This window comes from Oncorhynchus gorbuscha, unplaced genomic scaffold, assembly GCF_021184085.1.
Source record: "Oncorhynchus gorbuscha isolate QuinsamMale2020 ecotype Even-year unplaced genomic scaffold, OgorEven_v1.0 Un_scaffold_3726, whole genome shotgun sequence".
In the NCBI taxonomy this organism is placed as follows: domain Eukaryota; kingdom Metazoa; phylum Chordata; class Actinopteri; order Salmoniformes; family Salmonidae; genus Oncorhynchus; species Oncorhynchus gorbuscha.
The window spans coordinates 15,349-34,726 of NW_025747902.1; the positions used below are offsets into that span (position 1 = coordinate 15,349).

The following is a 19,378-nucleotide window of genomic DNA, read 5'->3' on the forward strand; positions in this document are numbered from 1 at the left end:
GACAGACAGCCAGCTCGAGGCAGCCTTCGCAGACAGACACAGACAGACAGCTCGAGGCAGCCTTCGCAGAGCCTCGCAGACAGGCAGACAGACAGCTCGAGGCAGCCTTCGCAGACAGGCAGCCTTCGCAGACAGACAGCCAGCTCGAGGCAGCCGCAGACAGCAGCCAGCTCGAGGCAGCCTTAAGAGACAGGGGCAGCAGGCAGCTCGCGAGACAGGCAGCCAGCTCGAGGCAGCCTTCGCAGACAGGCAGCCAGCTCGAGGCAGCCTTCGCAGACAGGCAGCCAGCTCGAGGCAGCCTTCGCAGACAGGCAGCCAGCTCGAGGCAGCCTTCGCAGACAGACAGCCTCGAGGCAGCCTTCAGACAGGACAGACAGCTCGAGGCAGCCTTCGCAGACGCAACAGCACGCAGACAGACAAGCTCGAGGCAGCCTTCGCAGACAGGCAGCCAGCTCGAGGCATGCAACTGGAAGCATGAGTCTGAATTAAACGGCCTTCAGCTTGCAGTAACATGTTCCAGGATGCACTACTCAGATGTTATGGGGATTGTTTTCTGTTATTAAACCAGAATGGATCCAGTTTCAACAACGTTGTGGAGTCGGTAAACAGAGTTATATTTTCCTTGCTGTGTATGAAATGTGCGGTGACAAGGCTCTGAATGTAGATGTGTTGTGATTGGTTAAATACTGACAGCAGTTAGGCTAGAGGGCGCCGTTATCTGACAGCACAAAGAGGCTTTTCTGAAACATCACAGCTCTGTTCAGCTCCATCAATGTTAAACAAGTGAATGAACAGAACCCGTTAAAGTCCATTAATTAAACATTTATTTCATCAAGTTGTCCCATTGAGGTTAAAATACCTCTTCCCCAAGGGAGAGCTGTCTGACCTCTTCCTCAAGGGAGAGCTGTCTGACCTCTTTACCAAGGGAGAGCTGTCTGACCTCTTTAATCAAGGGAGAGCTGTCTGACCTCTTTAATCAAGGAAGAGCTGCCTGACCTCTTACCAAGGAAGAGCTGTCTGACCTCTTTAATCAAGGGAGAGTCTGTCTTCAACTAAGGGGAGAGCTGTCTGACCTCTTTCCCAAGGGAGAACTGTCTGACCTCTTCAAGGGAGAGCTGTCTGACCTCTTTAACCAAGGAAGAGCTGTCTGACCTCTTACCAAGGAGAGCTGTCTGACCTCTTTCAATCAAGGGAGAGCTGTCTGACCTCTTTCCCCAAGGGAGAACTGTCTGACCTCTTTAACCAAGGGAGAGCTGTCTGACCTCTTTACCAGGGGAGAACTGTCTGACCTCTTAATCAAGGGAGAGCTGTCTGACCTCTTTAATCAAGGAAGAGCTGTCTGACCTCTTTACCAAGGGAGAGCTGTCTGACCTCTTCAACCAAGGGAGAGCTGTCTGACCTCTTTATCAAGGGAGAGCTGTCTGACCTCTTTAATCAAGGGAGAGCTGTCTGACCTCTTTAATCAAGGGAGAGCTGTCTGACCTCTTTAATCAAGGGAGAGCTGTCTGACCTCTTCAACCAAGGGAGAGCTGTCTGACCTCTTCAACCAAGGGAGAGCTGTCTGACCTCTTCAACCAAGGGAGAGCTGTCTGACCTCTTAATCAAGGAGAACTGTCTGACCTCTTCCCCAAGGGAGAGCTGTCTGACCTCTTTTAATCAAGGAAGAGCTGTCTGACCTCTTTACCAAGGGAGAGCTGTCTGACCTCTTTAATCAAGGGAGAGCTGTCTGACCTCTTCAACCAAGGGAGAGCTGTCTGACCTCTTCAATCAAGGAAGAGCTGTCTGACCTCTTTACCAAGGAGAGCTGTCTGACCTCTTTACCAAGGGGAGAGCTGTCTGACCTCTTCACCAAGGGAGAGCTGTCTGACCTCTTTACCAAGGGAGAGCTGTCTGACCTCTTCAACCAAGGGAGAGCTGTCTGACCTCTTCAACCAAGGGAGAGCTGTCTGACCTCTTCAACCAAGGGAGAGCTGTCTGACCTCTTCAACCAAGGGAGAGCTGTCTGACCTCTTCAACCAAGGGAGAGCTGTCTGACCTCTTCAACCAAGGGAGAGCTGTCTGACCTCTTCCCCAAGGGAGAACTGTCTGACCTCTTCCCCAAGGGAGAGCTGTCTGACCTCTTTAACCAAGGAAGAGCTGTCTGACCTCTTTACCAAGGGAGAGCTGTCTGACCTCTTCAACCAAGGGAGAGCTGTCTGACCTCTTCAACCAAGGGAGAGCTGTCTGACCTCTTCAACCAAGGGAGAGCTGTCTGACCTCTTTACCAAGGGAGAGCTGTCTGACCTCTTTACCAAGGGAGAGCTGTCTGACCTCTTTACCAAGGGAGAGCTGTCTGACCTCTTCACCAAGGGAGAGCTGTCTGACCTCTTTACCAAGGGAGAGCTGTCTGACCTCTTCAACCAAGGGAGAGCTGTCTGACCTCTTCAACCAAGGGAGAGCTGTCTGACCTCTTCAACCAAGGGAGAGCTGTCTGACCTCTTCCCCAAGGGAGAACTGTCTGACCTCTTCCCCAAGGGAGAGCTGTCTGACCTCTTTAACCAAGGAAGAGCTGTCTGACCTCTTTACCAAGGGAGAGCTGTCTGACCTCTTCAACCAAGGGAGAGCTGTCTGACCTCTTCAACCAAGGGAGAGCTGTCTGACCTCTTCAACCAAGGGAGAGCTGTCTGACCTCTTTACCAAGGGAGAGCTGTCTGACCTCTTTACCAAGGGAGAGCTGTCTGACCTCTTTACCAAGGGAGAGCTGTCTGACCTCTTCACCAAGGGAGAGCTGTCTGACCTCTTTACCAAGGGAGAGCTGTCTGACCTCTTCAACCAAGGGAGAGCTGTCTGACCTCTTCAACCAAGGGAGAGCTGTCTGACCTCTTCAACCAAGGGAGAGCTGTCTGACCTGTCTGACCTGTCAATATGTGTTTTAACAGTATTCTGTCTTGTTTCAGGTTTACACAAGGCCAACAGACAGCCTGCTGCCTACCTGATCCATGGAGCTAAGATCATCAACGGAGCTTTCAGGGCCTGGACTAAGAAACAGGCAAGTTTGGTTTCCTTCAAAAGTATGTGGACACCTGCTGGTCAAACATCTCATTCCAAAATCATGGCCATTAATATGGAGTTTGCTGCAATAACAGCTTCCACTCTTCTGGGAAGACTTTCCACTAGATGTTGGGACGTTGCTGCTATAACAGCCTCCACTCTTCTGGGAAGACTTTCCACTAGATGTCGGGACGTTGCTGCAGGGACTTGCTTCCATTCAGCCACGAGCATTATTGCAGTCGGGCACTGATGTTGGGTGATTAGGCCTGGCTCGCAGTCGGCATTCTAATTCATCACAAAGGTGTTGGTTGGGGTTGAGGTCAGGGCTCAGTCTAGTTCTTCCACACCGATCTTTGTGCACGGGGGCATTGCCATGTTGAAACAGGAATGGGCCTTCCCCAAACCTTTGCCACAAAGTTGGAAGTACAGAATTATCTACAATGTCATTGTATGCTGCAGCGTTAAAATTTCCCTTCACTGGAACTAAGGGGCCTGAACCATGAAAAACAGCCCCAGACCATTATTCCTACTCCACCAAACTTTACAGTTGACACTATGCATTCGGAAAGGTGGCATCCTACGACAGTGCCAAGTTGAAAGTCACTGAGCTTTTCTGTAAAGCCATTCTACTGTCAATGTTTGTCTATGGAGATTACATGGCTGTGTGCTTTATTTTATACACCTGTCAGCAACGGGTGTGACTCAACTAGTCGAATCCACTAATTTGAAGGGGTGTCCACATACTTGTGTATTGTGTTATATTGTGTATAATCTGAAATCTACATCCATATTTAACTGCGTTGTCAACGTGCCGTTCCTCCAGGCTCTGTTAGAACACGAGGATGAGCTTCCAGAAAACATGAAGCCCACTCAGCTCATCAAAGACCTGGCCAAGGAGATCAGGATCTCAGAGGTACGACTTCTTACCCTGTTCTACTGCCCTGTTCTACTGCCCTGTTCTACTGCCCTGTTCTACTGCTCTGTTCTACTGCTCTGTTCTACTGCCCTGTTCTACTGCCCTGTTCTACTGCTCTGTTCTACTGCTCTGTTCTACTGCCCTGTTCTACTGCCCTGTTCTGATTTATTCTGTTCTACTGCCCTGTTCTGATCTATTCTGTTCTACTGGGCAGGTTTACAATGGCCTTTGTTGTTGTAGAGACCAGCGATACGCATCGTCCCGGGTTTTTATTATTATTATTTTTTATTTCACCTTTATTTAACCAGGTAGGCTAGTTGAGAACACCTTTATTTAACCAGGTAGGCCAGTTGAGAACACCTTTATTTAACCAGGTAGGCTAGTTGAGAACACCTTTATTTAACCTGGTAGGCTAGTTGAGAACACCATTATTTAACCAGGTAGGCTAGTTGAGAACACCTTTATTTAACCAGGTAGGCTAGTTGAGAACACCTTTATTTAACCAGGTAGGCTAGATGAGAACACCTTTATTTAACCAGGTAGGCTAGTTGAGAACACCTTTATTTAACCAGGTAGGCTAGTTGAGAACACCTTTATTTAACCAGGTAGGCTAGTTGAGAACACCTTTATTTAACCAGGTAGGCTAGTTGAGAACACCTTTATTTAACCAGGTAGGCTAGTTGAGAACACCTTTATTTAACCAGGTAGGCTAGTTGAGAACACCTTTATTTAACCAGGTAGGCTAGTTGAGAACACCTTTATTTAACCAGGTAGGCTAGTTGAGAACACCTTTATTTAACCAGGTAGGCTAGTTGAGAACACCTTTATTTAACCAGGTAGGCTAGTTGAGAACACCTTTATTTACATTTACATTTAAGTCATTTAGCAGACGCTCTTATCCAGAGCGACTTACAAATTGGTGCATTCACCTATTTAACCAGGTAGGCTAGTTGAGAACACCTTTATTTAACCAGGTAGGCTAGTTGAGAACACCTTTATTTAACCAGGTAGGCTAGTTGAGAACACATTTATTTAACCAGGTAGGCCAGTTGAGAACACCTTTATTTAACCAGGTAGGCTAGTTGAGAACACCTTTATTTAACCAGGTAGGCTTGTTGAGAACACCTTTATTTAACCAGGTAGGCTAGTTGAGAACACCTTTATTTAACCAGGTAGGCTTGTTGAGAACACCTTTATTTAACCAGGTAGGCTAGTTGAGAACACCTTTATTTAACCAGGTAGGCTAGTTGAGAACACCTTTATTTAACCAGGTAGGCTAGTTGAGAACACCTTTATTTACATTTACATTTAAGTCATTTAGCAGACGCTCTTATCCAGAGCGACTTACAAATTGGTGCATTCACCTATTTAACCAGGTAGGCTAGTTGAGAACACCTTTATTTAACCAGGTAGGCTAGTTGAGAACACCTTTATTTAACCAGGTAGGCTAATTGAGAACACCTTTATTTACATTTACATTTAAGTCATTTAGCAGACGCTCTTATCCAGAGCGACTTACAAATTGGTGCATTCACCTATTTAACCAGGTAGGCTAGTTGAGAACACCTTTATTTAACCAGGTAGGCTAGTTGAGAACACCTTTATTTAACCAGGTAGGCTAGTTGAGAACACATTTATTTAACCAGGTAGGCCAGTTGAGAACACCTTTATTTAACCAGGTAGGCTAGTTGAGAACACCTTTATTTAACCAGGTAGGCCAGTTGAGAACACCTTTATTTAACCAGGTAGGCTAGTTGAGAACACCTTTATTTAACCAGGTAGGCTAGTTGAGAACACCTTTATTTAACCAGGTAGGCTAGTTGAGAACACCTTTATTTAACCAGGTAGGCTAGTTGAGAACACCTTTATTTAACCAGGTAGGCTAGTTGAGAACACCTTTATTTAACCAGGTAGGCTAGTTGAGAACAAGTTCTCATTTGCAACTGCGACCTGGCCAAGATAAAGCAAAGCAGTGTGAACAGACAACACAGAGTTACACATGGAGTAAACAATAAACAAGTCAATAACACAGTAGAAAAAAAGAAAGAGTCTATATACATTGTGTGCAAAGGCATGAGGAGGTAGGCGAATAATTACAATTTAGCAGATTAACACTGGAGTGATAAATGATCAGATGGTCATGTACAGGGAGAGATATTGGTGTGCAAAAGAGCAGAAAAGTAAATAAATAAAAACAGTATGGGGATGAGGTAGGTAAATTGGGTGGGCTATTTACCGATAGACTATGTACAGCTGCAGCGATCGGTTAGCTGCTCAGATAGCTGATGTTTGAAGTTGGTGAGGGAGATAAAAGTCTCCAACTTCAGCGATTTTTGCAATTCGTTCCAGTCACTGGCAGCAGAGAACTGGAAGGAAAGGCGGTCAAATGAGGTGTTGGCTTTAGGGATGGTCAGTGAGATACACCTGCTGGAGCGTGTGCTATGGATGGGTGTTGCTATGGTGACCAGTGAACTGAGATAAGGCGGAGCTTTACCTAGCATAGACTTGTAGATGACCTGGAGCCAGTTGGTCTGGCGACGAATATGCTTGAGGGCCAGCCGACTAGAGCATACAGGTCGCAGTGGTGGGTGGTATAAGGTGCTTTAGTAACAAAACGGATGGCACTGTGATAAACTGCATCCAGTTTGCTGAGTAGAGTATTGGAAGCTGTTTTGTAGAGGCCACGGCTAGACTGGCTAGACTGTAAACTCTCCTTCCAGACTCACATTAAGCATCTCCAATCCAAAATTAAATCTAGAATCGGCTTTCTATTTCGCAACAAAGCCTCCTTCACTCATGCTGCCAAACATACCCTCATAAAACTCACCATCCTTCCGATCCTCCTGACCATCCTTCCGATCCTCGATGTCATTTATAAAATATCCTCCAACACTCTACTAAGCAAATTGGATGCAGTCTATCACTTTGCCATCCGTTTTGTCACTAAAGCCCCATATACCACCCACCACTGTGACCTGTATGCTCTCGTTGGCTGGCCCTCACTACATACTCGTCGCCAAACCCACTGGCTCCAGGTCATCTATAAGTCTTTGCTAGGTAAAGCCCTGTGTAACTCTGTGTCGTTGTATCTGTCGAACTGCTTTGCTTTATCTTGGCCAGGTCGCAATTGTAAATGAGAACTTGTTCTCAACTAGCCTACCTGGTTAAATAAAGGTGTTCTCAACTAGCCTACCTGGTTAAATAAAGGTGTTCTCAACTAACCTACCTGGTTAAATAAAGGTGTTCTCAACTAGCCTACCTGGTTAAATAAAGGTGTTCTCAACTAACCTACCTGGTTAAATAAAGGTGTTCTCAACTAGCCTACCTGGTTAAATAAAGGTGTTCTCAACTAGCCTACCTGGTTAAATAAAGGTGTTCTCAACTGGCCTACCTGGTTAAATAAAGGTGTTCTCAACTAGCCTACCTGGTTAAATAAAGGTGTTCTCAACTAGCCTACCTGGTTAAATAAAGGTGTTCTCAACTAGCCTACCTGGTTAAATAAAGGTGTTCTCAACTAGCCTACCTGGTTAAATAAAGGTGTTCTCAACTAGCCTACCTGGTTAAATAAAGGTGTTCTCAACTAGCCTACCTGGTTAAATAAAGGTGGGAAAAAAACAACTTTTGATCAGGTCTAATATTAGATGGAATTTGATTGGTCCCCATCGGAAAAAGTTTTGGTCATTTTGCTTTAAACAATCAGCATATATATACAGGGTAAAGTTAATTAATTTCATAGCTTGGACAGCAATCCCAAAAGCTGCTCACGCCGAGTCAGTCAACTTCCAAACTCTCCATTGCATTATGAGACGGGTGGTAGATGCCCAGTTTACCCCCCCTAACATTATGAGACGGGTGGTAGATGCCCAGTTTACCCCCTAACATTATGAGACGGGTGGTAGATGCCCAGTTTACCCCCTAACATTATGAGACGGGTGGTAGATGCCCAGTTTACCCCTAACATTATGAGACGGGTGGTAGATGCCAGTTTACCCCCTAACATTATGAGACGGGTGGTAGATGCCCAGTTTACCCCCTCTAACATTATGAGACGGGTGGTAGATGCCCAGTTTACCCCCTAACATTATGAGACGGGTGGTAGATGCCCAGTTTACCCCCCTAACATTATGAGATGGGTGGTAGATGCCCAGTTTACCCCTAACATTATGAGACGGGTGGTAGATGCCCAGTTTACCCCCTAACATTATGAGACTGGTGGTAGATGCCCAGTTTACCCCTAACATTATGAGACGGGTGGTAGATGCCCAGTTTACCCCCTAACATTATGAGACGGGTGGTAGATGCCCAGTTTACCCCCCCTAACATTATGAGACGGGTGGTAGATGCCCAGTTTACCCCCTAACATTATGAGACGGGTGGTAGATGCCCAGTTTACCCCCTAACATTATGAGACGGGTGGTAGATGCCCAGTTTACCCCCTAACATTATGAGACGGGTGGTAGATGCCCAGTTTACCCCCTAACATTATGAGACGGGTGGTAGATGCCCAGTTTACCCCTAACATTATGAGACGGGTGGTAGATGCCCAGTTTACCCCCTAACATTATGAGACGGGTGGTAGATGCCCAGTTTACCCCCCTAACATTATGAGACGGGTGGTAGATGCCCAGTTTACCCCCTAACATTATGAGACGGGTGGTAGATGCCCAGGTTACCCCCTAACATTATGAGACTGGTGGTAGATGCCCAGTTTACCCCCTAACATTATGAGACGGGTGGTAGATGCCCAGTTTACCCCCTAACATTATGAGACGGGTGGTAGATGCCCAGTTTACCCCCTAACATTATGAGACGGGTGGTAGATGCCCAGTTTACCCCCTAACATTATGAGACGGGTGGTAGATGCCCAGTTTACCCCCTAACATTATGAGACGGGTGGTAGATGCCCAGTTTACCCCCTAACATTATGAGACGGGTGGTAGATGCCCAGTTTAACCCCCTAACATTATGAGACGGGTGGTAGATGCCCAGTTTACCCCCTAACATTATGAGACGGGTGGTAGATGCCCAGTTTACCCCTAACATTATGAGACGGGTGGTAGATGCCCAGTTTACCCCCTAACATTATGAGACGGGTGGTAGATGCCCAGTTTACCCCCCTAACATTATGAGACTGGTGGTAGATGCCCAGTTTACCCCCTAACATTATGAGACGGGTGGTAGATGCCCAGTTTACCCCCTAACATTATGAGACGGGTGGTAGATGCCCAGTTTACCCCCTAACATTATGAGACGGGTGGTAGATGCCCAGTTTACCCCCTAACATTATGAGACGGGTGGTAGATGCCCAGTTTACCCCCCTAACATTATGAGACGGGTGGTAGATGCCCAGTTTACCCCCTAACATTATGAGACGGGTGGTAGATGCCCAGTTTACCCCCTAACATTATGAGACGGGTGGTAGATGCCCAGTTTACCCCACCTAACATTATGAGACGGGTGGTAGATGCCCAGTTTACCCCCTAACATTATGAGACGGGTGGTATAGATGCCCAGTTTACCCCCTAACATTATGAGACGGGTGGTAGATGCCCAGTTTACCCCTAACATTATGAGACGGGTGGTATATGCCCAGTTTACCCTCCCTAACATTATGAGATGGGTGGTAGATGCCCAGTTTACCCCCTAACATTATGAGACGGGTGGTAGATGCCCAGTTTAACCCCTAACATTATGAGACGGGTGGTAGATGCCCAGTTTACCCCCTAACATTATGAGACGGGTGGTAGATGCCCAGTTTACCCCCTAACATTATGAGACGGGTGGTAGATGCCCAGTTTACCCCCTAACATTATGAGACGGGTGGTAGATGCCCAGTTTACCCCCCTAACATTATGAGACGGGTGGTAGATGCCCAGTTTAACCCCCCTAACATTATGAGATGGGTGGTAGATGCCCAGTTTACCCCACCCTAACATTATGAGACGGGTGGTAGATGCCCAGTTTACCCCCCCTAACATTATGAGACGGGTGGTAGATGCCCAGTTTACCCCCTAACATTATGAGACGGGTGGTAGATGCCCAGTTTACCCCCCTAACATTATGAGACGGGTGGTAGATGCCCAGTTTATCCCCCTAACATTATGAGACGGGTGGTAGATGCCCAGTTTACCCCCCCTAACATTATGAGACGGGTGGTAGATGCCCAGTTTATCCCCCTAACATTATGAGACGGGTGGTAGATGCCCAGTTTACCCCCCCCTAACATTATGAGACGGGTGAAATCCAAAGTTGTGCTATATATTTATTGTCTATGTCACAGCACATGTTTTAAAGAGTAATATTTATAGCTCAAACACTTTTTATCCCAGTTTACCCACTAACATTCCCCTTATTGATAGTGGGGTGGTAGATGCCCAGTTTACCCCCCCCTAACATTCCCCTTATTGATAGTGGGGTGGTAGATGCCCAGTTTACCCCCCTCTAACATTCCCCTTATTGATAGTGGGGTGGTAGATGCCCAGTTTACCCCCTAACATTCCCCTTATTGATAGTGGGGTGGTAGATGCCCAGTTTACCCCCTAACATTCCCTTATTGATAGTGGGGTGGTAGATGCCCAGTTTACCCCTAACATTCCCCTTATTGATAGTGGGGTGGTAGATGCCCAGTTTACCCCTAACATTCCCTTATTGATAGTGGGGTGGTAGATGCCCAGTTTACCCCCTAACATTCCCCTTATTGATAGTGGGGTGGTAGATGCCCAGTTTACCCCCTAACATTCCCCTTATTGATAGTGGGGTGGTAGATGCCCAGTTTACCCCCTAACATTCCCCTTATTGATAGTGGGGTGGTAGATGCCCAGTTTACCCCCTAACATTCCCTTATTGATAGTGGGGTGGTAGATGCCCAGTTTACCCCCTAACATTCCCTTATTGATAGTGGGGTGGTAGATGCCCAGTTTACCCCCCTCTAACATTCCCCTTATTGATAGTGGGGTGGTAGATGCCCAGTTTACCCCCTAACATTCCCCTTATTGATAGGGGGGTGGTAGATGCCCAGTTTACCCCCTAACATTCCCCTTATTGATAGTGGGGTGGTAGATGCCCAGTTTACCCCCTAACATTCCCTTATTGATAGTGGGGTGGTAGATGCCCAGTTTACCCCCTAACATTCCCCCTTATTGATAGTGGGGTGGTAGATGCCCAGTTTACCCCCCCCCCCCCCTAACATTCCCCTTATTGATAGTGGGGTGGTAGATGCCCAGTTTACCCCCCCTAACATTCCCCTTATTGATAGTGGGGTGGTAGATGCCCAGTTTACCCCCTCTAACATTCCCCTTATTGATAGTGGGGTGGTAGATGCCCAGTTTACCCCCTCCCTAACATTCCCCTTATTGATAGTGGGGTGGTAGATGCCCAGTTTACCCCCTAACATTCCCCTTATTGATAGTGGGGTGGTAGATGCCCAGTTTACCCCCTTAACATTCCCCTTATTGATAGTGGGGTGGTAGATGCCCAGTTTACCCCCTAACATTCCCTTATTGATAGTGGGGTGGTAGATGCCCAGTTTACCCCCTAACATTCCCTTATTGATAGTGGGGTGGTAGATGCCCAGTTTACCCCCTAACATTCCCCTTATTGATAGTGGCGTGGTAGATGCCCAGTTTACCCCCTAACATTCCCTTATTGATAGTGGGGTGGTAGATGCCCAGTTTACCCCTAACATTCCCCTTATTGATAGTGGGGTGGTAGATGCCCAGTTTACCCCCTAACATTCCTCTTATTGATAGTGGGGTGGTAGATGCCCAGTTTACCCCCTAACATTCCCCTTATTGATAGTGGGGTGGTAGATGCCCAGTTTACCCCCCCCCCTAACATTCCCCTTATTGATAGTGGGGTGGTAGATGCCCAGTTTACCCCCCTAACATTCCCTTATTGATAGTGGGGTGGTAGATGCCCAGTTTACCCCCTCTAACATTCCCCTTATTGATAGTGGGGTGGTAGATGCCCAGTTTACCCCCCCCCCTAACATTCCCCTTATTGATAGTGGGGTGGTAGATGCCCAGTTTACCCCCTAACATTCCCCTTATTGATAGTGGGGTGGTAGATGCCCAGTTTACCCCCCCCTAACATTCCCCTTATTGATAGTGGGGTGGTAGATGCCCAGTTTACCCCCTAACATTCCCCTTATTGATAGTGGGGTGGTAGATGCCCAGTTTACCCCCTTAACATTCCCCTTATTGATAGTGGGGTGGTAGATGCCCAGTTTACCCCCCCCTAACATTCCCCTTATTGATAGTGGGGTGGTAGATGCCCAGTTTACCCCCTAACATTCCCTTATTGATAGTGGGGTGGTAGATGCCCAGTTTACCCCCTAACATTCCCCTTATTGATAGTGGCGTGGTAGATGCCCAGTTTACCCCCTAACATTCCCCTTATTGATAGTGGGGTGGTAGATGCCCAGTTTACCCCCTAACATTCCCCTTATTGATAGTGGGGTGGTAGATGCCCAGTTTACCCCCATAACATTCCCTTATTGATAGTGGGGTGGTAGATGCCCAGTTTACCCCCCTAACATCCCCTTATTGATAGTGGGGTGGTAGATGCCCAGTTTACCCCCTAACATTCCCCTTATTGATAGTGGGGTGGTAGATGCCCAGTTTACCCCCTAACATTATGAGACGGGTGGTAGATGCCCAGTTTACCCCCTAACATTATGAGACGGGTGGTAGATGCCCAGTTTACCCCCCCTAACATTATGAGACGGGTGGTAGATGCCCAGTTTATCCCCCTAACATTATGAGACGGGTGGTAGATGCCCAGTTTACCCCCCCCTAACATTATGAGACGGGTGAAATCCAAAGTTGTGCTATATATTTATTGTCTATGTCACAGCACATGTTTTAAAGAGTAATATTTATAGCTCAAACACTTTTTATCCCAGTTTACCCACTAACATTCCCCTTATTGATAGTGGGGTGGTAGATGCCCAGTTTACCCCCTAACATTCCCTTATTGATAGTGGGGTGGTAGATGCCCAGTTTACCCCCTCTAACATTCCCCTTATTGATAGTGGGGTGGTAGATGCCCAGTTTACCCCCCTAACATTCCCCTTATTGATAGTGGGGTGGTAGATGCCCAGTTTACCCCCTAACATTCCCCTTATTGATAGTGGGGTGGTAGATGCCCAGTTTACCCCCTAACATTCCCCTTATTGATAGTGGGGTGGTAGATGCCCAGTTTACCCCTAACATTCCCCTTATTGATAGTGGGGTGGTAGATGCCCAGTTTACCCCCTAACATTCCCCTTATTGATAGTGGGGTGGTAGATGCCCAGTTTACCCCCTAACATTCCCCTTATTGATAGTGGGGTGGTAGATGCCCAGTTTACCCCCTAACATTCCTCTTATTGATAGTGGGGTGGTAGATGCCCAGTTTACCCCCTAACATTCCTCTTATTGATAGTGGGGTGGTAGATGCCCAGTTTACCCCCTAACATTAGAAATCTTATTGATAGTGGGATGGTAGATGCCCAGTTTACCCCCCTAACATTCCCCTTATTGATAGTGGGGTGGTAGATGCCCAGTTTACCCCCCTAACATTCCCCTTATTGATAGTGGGGTGGTAGATGCCCAGTTTACCCCCCTAACATTCCCCTTATTGATAGTGGGGTTTACCCACTATAGCTCAACTCCGTTGCCTACATACACCATAGACATAATATACACTACCGGTCATAACTTTGATGAATGAGTCATCTGATTTTATGAATGATAGAGCTTAGTTTGCCTTTTTTCCCCAAATGTAATTTAAGGTGCTTTTTACAATCATTCTTTGTCATTTATCTTTGATTCATAGAGTAGTCTTCTTCTTCTTTTTATTCAGTTTAGTCACATGATTTCTCAATTTGCAGTATGTTTGCCAATCGGTTGTGCAGCCAGACTTTTTCGCCGTTCCTTTGGCCTCATCCATCTCAACCATTCAATGTTTAAATTCCTCATCAATACACAGAGATTTAACTGGTTTTAGTCATTTTCTTAATGGGTTCATGTTTATTAATAACTGGAATAAGACTTTTCATTAATGTGTCCAGTGCAGCGTCTGGTTGCTCCTCATTACACACCACAGAGCAGCAGCGTCTGATTGCTCCTCATTACACACCACAGACCAGCAGCGTCTGGTTGCTCCTCATTACACACCACAGACCAGCAGCGTCTGGTTGCTCCTCATTACACACCACAGACCAGCAGCGTCTGGTTGCTCCTCATTACACACCACAGACCAGCAGCATCTGGTTGCTCCTCATTACACACCACAGACCAGCAGCGTCTGGTTGCTCCTCATTATACACCACAGACCAGCAGCGTCTGGTTGCTCCTCATTACACAACACAGACCAGTAGTGTCTGGTTGCTCCCCATTACACACCACAGACCAGCAGCGTCTGGTTGCTCCTCATTACACACCACAGACCAGCAGCGTCTGGTTGCTCCTCATTACACACCACAGACCAGCAGCGTCTGGTTGCTCCTCATTACACACCACAGACCAGCAGCGTCTGGTTGCTCCTCATTACACACCACAGACCAACAGCGTCTGGTTGCTCCTCATTACACACCACAGACCAACAGCGTCTGGTTGCTCCTCATTACACACCACAGACCAACAGCGTCTGGTTGCTCCTCATTACAGACCAACAGCGTCTGGTTGCTCCTCATTATACACCACAGACCAGCAGCGTCTGGTTGCTTTCCACTAGATGTTGGAACATTGCTGCTATAACAGCCTCCACTCTTCTGGGAAGGCTTTCCACTAGATGTTGGAACATTGCTGCTATAACAGCCTCCACTCTTCTGAGAATGCTTTCTACTAGATGTTGGAACATTGCTGCTATAACAGCCTCCACTCTTCTGGGAAGGCTTTCCACTAGATGTTGGAACATTGCTGCTATAACAGCCTCCACTCTTCTGGGAAGGCTTTCCACTAGATGTTAGAACATTGCTGCTATAACAGCCTCTACTCTTCTGGGAAGGCTTTCCACTAGATGTTGGAACATTGCTGCTATAACAGCCTCCACTCTTCTGGGAAGGCTTTCCACTAGATGTTGGAACATTGCTGCTATAACAGCCTCTACTCTTCTGGGAAGGCTTTCCACTAGATGTTGGAACATTGCTGCTAACAGCCTCCACTCTTCTGGGAAGGCTTTCCACTAGATGTTGGAACATTGCTGCTATAACAGCCTCCACTCTTCTGGGAAGGCTTTCCACTAGATGTTGGAACATTGCTGCGGGGACCAGCTTCCATTCAGCCAGAAGAGCATTAGTGAGGTCGGACACTGATGTTGGGCGATTAGGCCTGGCTCGCAGTCGGCGTTCCAATTCATCCCAAAGGTGCTCGATGGGGTTGAGGTTAGGGCTCTGTGCATGCCAGCCAAGTTCTTTCAGACTAATCTTGACAAACAACTTCTGTATGGACCTCGCTTTGTGCATTCTGAAACAGGAAAGGGCCTTCCCAAACTGTTGCCACAAAGTTGGAAGCCCAGAATCATCTAGAATGTCATTGTATAATGTAACATTAATATCTCCCTTCACTGGAACTAAGGGGCCTGAACCATGAAAAACAGCCCCAGACCATTATTCCTCTTCCACCAAACTTTACAGTTGGCACTATGCGTTGGCAGATAGCACTCTCCTGAAATCTGCCTAACCCACCGGACTGCCAGATGGTGAAGCGTGATTCATCACTCCAGAGAATGCATTTCCACTGCTCCAGAGTTCAATGGCGGTGATCTTTACACCACTCCAGCCGACGCTTGGCATTGCGCATGGTGATCTTAGGCTTGTGTGCGGCTGCTCAGCCATGGAAACCCATTTCCTGTTGCTTCCAGAGGCAGTTTATTACTCGGTAGTGAGTGTTCCACTTGAGGACAGACACATTTTACACGCTTCAGCACTAAGCGGTTCTGTTCTGGGAGCTTGTGTGGCTTACCACTTCTCGGCTGAGCCGTTGTTACTCCTAGACGTTTCCACTTCACAATAACAGCACTTACAGTGAAAGGGGCAGTTCTAGCAGGGCAGAAATTTGACAAACTGACTAGTTGGAAAGGTGGCATCCTATGACGGTGACTCATTGAAAGTCACTGAGATATTCAGTACGGGCCATTCTACTGCCAATGTCAGAATGGGTGTGGCTGAAATAGCCGAATCCACTAATTTAAAGGGGTGTCCACATACTTTTGGCCATGTAGTGTATCTCTGTTTATATCAAATATATTATCAAGCATTTCGTACATATTAACCAGATGCTGACTGTTAGCACTTGGTGGTCTATAGCATTGAACCGAATCGCTCCGAATCATTTCACACTAAAACGTTCCTGTGTGGTACCAGTCCATGTGTCTAGATACGTATGGTTCCTGTATGGTACCAGTCCATGTGTCTAGATATGTATGATTCCTGTATGGTACCAGTCCATGTGTCTAGATACGTATGGTTCCTGTATGGTACCAGTCCATGTATCTAGATACGTGTGGTACCAGTCCATGTATCTAGATACGTATGGTTCCTGTATGGTACCAGTCCATGTGTCTAGATACGTGTGGTTCCTGTATGGTACCAGTCCATGTGTCTAGATACGTATGGTTCCTGTATGGTACCAGTCCATGTGTCTAGATACGTGTGGTTCCTGTATGGTACCAGTCCATGTATCTAGATATGTGTGTGGTTCCTGTATGGTACCAGTCCATGTATCTAGATATGTATGGTACCAGCTCAGACTGTTGTCATGGTTGTGTAAAATATAAGGAGAGAAAATTGTGAAGTGAGTGTCCTCGGATAAAGACATCTTGATAACTGACCGTTTTGTTTTTTTCCAGAATGCGGCTAAAGCCATTAAGAGTGATTCGAGTAGCAAGGCTCCTGTGGAGGAACCCCCTGCTGCCCCATTAGAGCCTGAGGACCCTGCTTCCCCCTCCAGCCACCCCTCCCCGTCCCCGTCCCCTCCTCCTCGGGACAAACCAGCCAGGAAGAAGGCCTCCAAGCCACCAAAACCTCCCAAGGTCCCCAAACCTCCCAAGGTCCCCAAAGCGAAGGAGGGAGGGAAGAAGAAAGGGAAGAAAGAGAAGGAGGTCCCTGCTCCTCCTCCTCCTCCTCCGTCGAAGCCCTCCAGCCTGGCAGCTCTGGAGTCTCACGCCAAGGACATCCTCAGCAAGATGGACCAGCCCAAGAAAGGAAAGATGGGGGGCAAGGTGAGCTATTAACCTGTTTAACCATGTTTAACCTGACTGGGCCTGTAACAAACACACCCCTATAGGCCTAGATGGACCAGCCCAAGAAGGGTAAGGTGAGGGGGGGAGGGCGGCAAGGTAAGACCATGCAAGCTGACCTGTCCTACTCTACCTCATATCAAATCAAATTGTATTGGTCACATACACACGGTTAGCAGCAGTTACTTGTCACCTATATGATGTCATGTCTGTTACCTGCTTCCCAGGCGACTAAGAATGTCCTGAGCATGTCGGAAAAGGACACCTGTAAGCAGAACGACCTGAGAAGTTTGAGATCCGAGAACAGAACAAGAAACAGACGGAAGCCAAGTGGAAATATAAGGTACGCTACAGGACAGTTTGAGTTAGGTCAGATACAGGTTGAGTTAGGTCAGATATAGAACAGGTTGAGTTAGGTCAGATATAGAACAGGTTGAGTTAGGTCAGATATAGAACAGGTTGAGTTAGGTCAGATATAGAACAGGTTGAGTTAGGTCAGATATAGAACAGGTTGAGTTAGGTCAGATATAGAACAGGTTGAGTTAGGTCAGATATAGAACAGGTTGAGTTAGGTCAGATATAGAACAGGTTGAGTTAGGTCAGATATAGAACAGGTTGAGTTAGGTCAGATATAGAACAGGTTGAGTTAGGTCAGATATAGAACAGGTTGAGTTAGGTCAGATACAGGTTGAGTTAGGTCAGATATAGAACAGGTTGAGTTAGGTCAGATACAGAACAGGTTGAGTTAGGTCAGATATAGAACAGGTTGAGTTAGGTCAGATATAGAACAGGTTGAGTTAGGTCAGATATAGAACAGGTTGAGTTAGGTCAGATATAGAACAGGTTGAGTTAGGTCAGATATAGAACAGGTTGAGTTAGGTCAGATATAGAACAGGTTGAGTTAGGTCAGATACAGAACAGGTTGAGTTAGGTCAGATATAGAACAGGTTGAGTTAGGTCAGATACAGAACAGGTTGAGTTAGGTCAGATATAGAACAGGTTGAGTTAGGTCAGATATAGAACAGGTTGAGTTAGGTCAGATATAGAACAGGTTGAGTTAGGTCAGATACAGGTTGAGTTAGGTCAGATATAGAACAGGTTGAGTTAGGTCAGATATAGAACAGGTTGAGTTAGGTCAGATACAGAACAGGTTGAGTTAGGTCAGATACAGGTTGAGTTAGGTCAGATATAGAACAGGTTGAGTTAGGTCAGATATAGAACAGGTTGAGTTAGGTCAGATATAGAACAGGTTGAGTTAGGTCAGATATAGAACAGGTTGAGTTAGGTCAGATATAGAACAGGTTGAGTTAGGTCAGATATAGAACAGGTTGAGTTAGGTCAGATATAGAACAGGTTGAGTTAGGTCAGATATAGAACAGGTTGAGTTAGGTCAGATATAGAACAGGTTGAGTTAGGTCAGATATAGAACAGGTTGAGTTAGGTCAGATACAGAACAGGTTGAGTTAGGTCAGATATAGAACAGGTTGAGTTAGGTCAGATATAGAACAGGTTGAGTTAGGTCAGATATAGAACAGGTTGAGTTAGGTCAGATATAGAACAGGTTGAGTTAGGTCAGATATAGAACAGGTTGAGTTAGGTCAGATATAGAACAGGTTGAGTTAGGTCAGATATAGAACAGGTTGAGTTAGGTCAGATATAGAACAGGTTGAGTTAGGTCAGATATAGAACAGGTTGAGTTAGGTCAGATATAGAACAGGTTGAGTTAGGTCAGATATAGAACAGGTTGAGTTAGGTCAGATACAGAACAGGTTGAGTTAGGTCAGATACAGGTTGAGTTAGGTCAGATATAGAACAGGTTGAGTTAGGTCAGATATAGAACAGGTTGAGTTAGGTCAGATATAGAACAGGTTGAGTTAGGTCAGATATAGAACAGGTTGAGTTAGGTCAGATATAGAACAGGTTGAGTTAGGTCAGATATAGAACAGGTTGAGTTAGGTCAGATATAGAACAGGTTGAGTTAGGTCAGATATAGAACAGGTTGAGTTAGGTCAGATACAGAACAGGTTGAGTTAGGTCAGATATAGAACAGGTTGAGTTAGGTCAGATATAGAACAGGTTGAGTTAGGTCAGATATAGAACAGGTTGAGTTAGGTCAGATATAGAACAGGTTGAGTTAGGTCAGATACAGGTTGAGTTAGGTCAGATATAGAACAGGTTGAGTTAGGTCAGATATAGAACAGGTTGAGTTAG

General features: G+C 46.5%; 1 pseudogene; it reads left to right on the plus strand.

The window, feature by feature from the left end:
• LOC124028085 overlaps window positions 1-19,378 on the plus strand; it is a 38,214-nt pseudogene that overhangs the window by 12,389 nt on the left and 6,447 nt on the right.